The sequence below is a fragment of the Gavialis gangeticus genome, unplaced genomic scaffold, assembly GCF_001723915.1.
Source record: "Gavialis gangeticus isolate Ggan-Ray unplaced genomic scaffold, GavGan_comp1, whole genome shotgun sequence".
NCBI classification, from domain to species: Eukaryota; Metazoa; Chordata; order Crocodylia; family Gavialidae; genus Gavialis; species Gavialis gangeticus.
Window position 1 is genome coordinate 38702258 of NW_017729031.1, and position 4521 is coordinate 38706778.

Sequence of the window (4521 nt, forward strand, 5' to 3'; positions counted from 1 at the left end):
ATTGTGTTGGGCTTCAGTTTTATGTGCAGGCCTACAAATGACCCAGATAGCACCATTGACTGGCTGGTCATGAGTGCTAGCATTTTGCTTGCTTGTAGACAGTAAATCTGGCCAAGTTCCTTGTCATTAAAAACTGAAGCCTGTAGTCTCTTGTAACTATGAGGTTGTGAGGGGCACAGTATCCTGACAATGTGGGCGCAGAGAATCCAAACCGAGGAACCCTGATGTGACTGGTAACACCTAACTGCAGACAACACTGATGAATTCAGATAATAGCATGACAGAGTCTGTCCTGACAATGCTGGTGATCCCCTGGAGACTGGAGATCCCCTGGTAATCCCCTGGAGACCAACACTGATGATCCCCTGGAGACCTACATATACCTTTGTCTATGCTCAGGCACTTTTCCGAATCAGGGCCAGAGTGAATTCAATTCTTGAACGGGTTGCCTTGCTAAACCAGCTGCTCTTTAAGCAATGAGATACTCATAACTTTACTCAGCTGAACGCCTGGCAGTAATTTCATCAACAGGTTTTGCCGACATCCTAAATTACATTGTACAAATTTCAGTAACTTTAAGAATGGGAGTTCTTCAACGAGATGGTTACTAAACTGCACCTCAGACACCGGCAAGCCCTATGCTGTCCTTGGGGATCTCCATTTATGGAAATTAAAGTCAGTTTAAAGTGAAGTCTTTTTATCTGGCAGGTGCTGATTTGGAATCAGAGCTGCTTCACAGCAGGATAATAGGTTTTCTGCATGTTTGACTCCATGAAGAGGATAATTATTGAATGGGAGGAAACCGATTAATGGCAGCGTTAAGTAGAGGCTTTTCTAGGAAAGAAAAACCTTATCTTGTCTTTTGTAATTGTATTTTTTCCACTCACTAGCCTGGTACTTCAGCTATCCCCAAAGCAAATCCTACATTCCTTTAGCTTTTTATTCTGTCCCACTTGATCAGCAGCCCCATGACTGTCTGTAAGTCCTCCCACATACACTACTCAACAAGAGAGTACAAAAACCTATTCCCTGGGCAAGCCTTCCAGTATTTCAGAGTGCTGTAATCCATAGGACATGGATATCTCTAGTGTTGATGTTCCCATATGAGGTGTATTTCTGTTCAGAAGCTTGCCCAAGCAACGATGTTGCTTTTTCAGGACAACCTCCTGGAATATGAAGATGGCTTTATAAATCATTTTGCCTTCACTGAGGCTTGAATGTTCATGAAACCAGTTAACTGAACATCCAAAGCAAGCACTCACACTGGAAAACTGATTTGAAGGCTTTTTTCCCCCCTATGTGGGGAAAAGGAATAATTCTATCTGAGTGATGTATCCAAGGTCAAACCGATTTTATTTGTATGTTTCTTACTCACTATAGCCAAGACTCCCAAATTAAAGAGAAGCTGGAAATCACTTACAGAAATAAGTGTCTAATAAAAATGAGAAAACAAGATGATTTATGAAACAGAAACAGTGGAGAAATTAATCAAATAAATAACTTCTCAGGCTCTGTAGGCTCCAACTGAAAATTGTCCAAATTGTTGGCTCTCCTGTATCATGATGAGTGTGTATATATATATGTGTGTGTGTGTGTGTGTGTGTGTGTGTGTGTGTGTGTATGTGTGTATATGTATATATGTGTATGTGTATACATGTGTGTATATGTGTATATGTATATGTGTATATATATGCATATGTGTGTATATATACATATATGTATATGTGCATATATGTGTGTGTATATATGTATATGTGCATATATGTGTGTGTATATATGTATATGTGCATGTATATGTGTGTATATATACATATATATGTATATATATGTATATGTGTGTATATATACATATATGTATATGTGTGTGTATGTGTGTATATATACATATATGTATATGTGTGTGTATGTGTGTATATACATATATGTATATGTGTGTATATATGTGTGTGTGTATACATATATGTATATGTGTGTATATGTGTATATATATATTGTATATGTGTGTATATATGTGTGTGTGTATATAATATATATGAATGTGTGTGTATATATAATATATATGTATATGTGTGTATATATGTATGTGTATATATAAAATATATTTATATGTGTATATATATATGTACATGTATATGTATATGTGTATATGTACATGTATACATGTATGTGTGCATGTACATGTGCATGTATATGTATAGGTATATATGTACATGTATATGTATGTATATGTATATATATACACATATATATACACACAGTAGCTGTATATATATACAAATGTGTGTGTGTATTTATAAAGTTAGTGTGTGTGTGTGTGTGCGTGTGTCTTGTACATATAAACCATTTTCCCAGGAGATCTTGAAGTCAAGTGAACCTCAAAGCTTCAGGATCTATATCCCTGACCAAGGTGTGTGCGCAACCTAAGCTCATGGCTGGACCACATAGAGAGGTTAATGAGTCCAGTAGCTACGTGTTTAACACAAGGAATAAAGGTTCATGCTCTTCCACTCACAGGTTATATGTTCAATCTGCACAGATGGCTTATCCCAGGGTGAGGCTGTGTAGAAACTGCCTTGACTTCGTGAGTGCATAGTTTTGATGCGTGCATGCAAAACTCTGGATCTGGTTTTCAAAAGAAGCCCTAATGCTATAGGCACAGACATCCAGAGTTCCCATGATCTAGGTGTCAGTATTCACAGCAAAAGGAGGAAAGACCTATGCAGTCTAAGGATATGTCTGATTTTTCTTTTCCTTTTTTTTTTTGTGCTCTCTGATGATAATCACAGTGTCACCCCAGCAGATTTCAGCTACTAAATCCTCAAGTGCTACTATGACCAATATCAACTGATAAGATACTAGAGGAATAAGATAGAAACATAAAATGAAGCTCGGATCCCTTCTAAAATTAAGCCTGTCATGGAGTTTAGCATTTTCACTGAAAGTGAATGTTAACCAGGTAAAAGGTACTAGATTGATAACCTCAGAAGCTGTCTACACACAGAACACCTAAGGTATGAAGAATGGCAGTGAAAACTGCTCCATGTTGCAGAGTCAGTGGGCCTTAAACTTGATAAGTTTACCATCTTTTGGGGGTGAAGTAATAATTCAATCTCTGCAGCCGGTTCAGGCCTTAGATTCTCTGTTTAGACAGCCAGCTGGTAAAGCTCTGATGGTATAGCTTAGTGACAGAGTTAAGAAGCCATGGTCTCAAGTTGCAGCAAGGGAAATTTAGGTTAGATATGAGGAAGAATTTTCTCACTAGGAGGGTAGTAAAACACTGGAACAGGCTACCCAGCGTGGTGGTGGAGTCTCCATCCTTGGGGTTTTCAAACCCAACTAGACAAAACCCTGGCTGGGATGATGTAGTTGGGGCTGGTCCTGCTTTGAGCAGGGGATTGGACTAGATGTGACCTCCTGAGGTCCCTTCAACCCTCACTTTCTGTGACTATGAGTGTTCTCAATTCCCACTGAAGTCATTATAGATGATGGATTCAGCTCCTCTCTGCATGGAGTTGGACTGAGATTCCTCTCCACTGAGGACCTCTTAGCTAGCAGGAACTTTTCATTACTGCTGCTGTTGTGGTAGAAGCCCATTAAATTATCAATTTGCAAAAAGCAAATACAACCCCTACCACATTTTGCAAAAGAGCTACTACAGAGCCGATCTCTGACAAGAAATGTAATGCATTTATGTAATGATGTAAAAAGTTATGCATTTATGAATTAAGTCCAAGTGTCATAAACCTTGTTATGTTTTGGGGTTCACGTCAGGTGGTGAATCCTATCTTGTGTTTTGCTGTACTCATACAGCATATTTGCTCTCATTAGAAAGTTGAAGTTATCCTGTATCCATCTATATGGCTGCCATATCTGTATAGATTATGTTGTGCTGTTTGTATATATCTTGATGGGTTTGGATATGGTTAGGAATGGCCCATCCAGCCGAAGCAAAGCCAGGTACCTCCAGCAGGCCAAGACTTTCTGGTGACTGAGGAGAACACTGATTTCTAGCAAGACTCTCAGGAAGGCATATATGGGATGGGGGATGAACTTTTCTTGTTTGTTTTTTTTCTTGTCTCCAGTTTTTTGGTTCCTTGCTGATTTCTACATGAGTGATATTCCAAGCGAGCCCTCCTCATGGAAAAGGGGACTGAAAATATTCTTCTATAACCCAATGGGATGGCCAACTGGAACTGGCAGAAATTCTCTCACTGTCAGGTCTAGTATAAGGGCAACTGAGCTGAGGCTTGCTGGAGTAGGGAGCTAACCCAGACAACCTTGGTCTGGTCCTTGGGACAAGTAAGAGCACAGTAGAGAGAAAACTGGCTCAGGGGCCCTCTCTTACTCAGGTTTGTGACACCAAATACTTCTACTAAAAGATGAGCACATATAAACTGGTGGCAATTGAAGAAGGATAGGGCCTTGCTGTATTGCTTTATGATAGAAAAGTCACAGCCATCAGTGTGATGCAGCTCTAAAAAGGCTAATGTATATCTACGATGTATTTGGGGGGAGAGGGGG